General features: G+C 38.3%; 1 pseudogene; it reads left to right on the forward strand.

Moving 5' to 3' along the window:
• The first annotated feature begins 3 nt into the window (after positions 1–3).
• The window catches only part of LOC102247892, a 1544-nt pseudogene continuing 1137 nt past the window's right edge, over positions 4–410 (forward strand).

The following is a 410-nucleotide window of genomic DNA, read 5'->3' on the forward strand; positions in this document are numbered from 1 at the left end:
TATTTGGTGGCACTCAGAATCGCCAGAGCTATGAAACCTCACACCATTACTGAGGATTTACTCTTGCTAGCGGCCAAAGACATTGTTCGAGTTATGATCAGAGACAACTTTGTTACAAAATTGAGTGCAATTTCCTTATCTAAGGACAATTTCCGCAGAAGAATAGATGAGATGTCTGCTGATATTCTTGATCAGGTAATCCAGGAAATTAAATCTGCTCCACTTCCAATATTTAGTATCCAGCTTGATGAGTCTACAGACGTTGCAAACTGTTCACAGTTACTGGTTTATGTGAGGTATATTAATGATGGCGAGTTTAAAGATGAGTTTCTTTTTTGCAAACCTCTTGAAACAACAGCTACTGCACGTGATGTATTTGACACAGTTGGTTCATTTCTGAAAGAGCATAA

This window comes from Myotis brandtii, unplaced genomic scaffold (genome assembly GCF_000412655.1).
Source record: "Myotis brandtii unplaced genomic scaffold, ASM41265v1 scaffold12586, whole genome shotgun sequence".
NCBI lineage: Eukaryota > Metazoa > Chordata > Mammalia > Chiroptera > Vespertilionidae > Myotis > Myotis brandtii.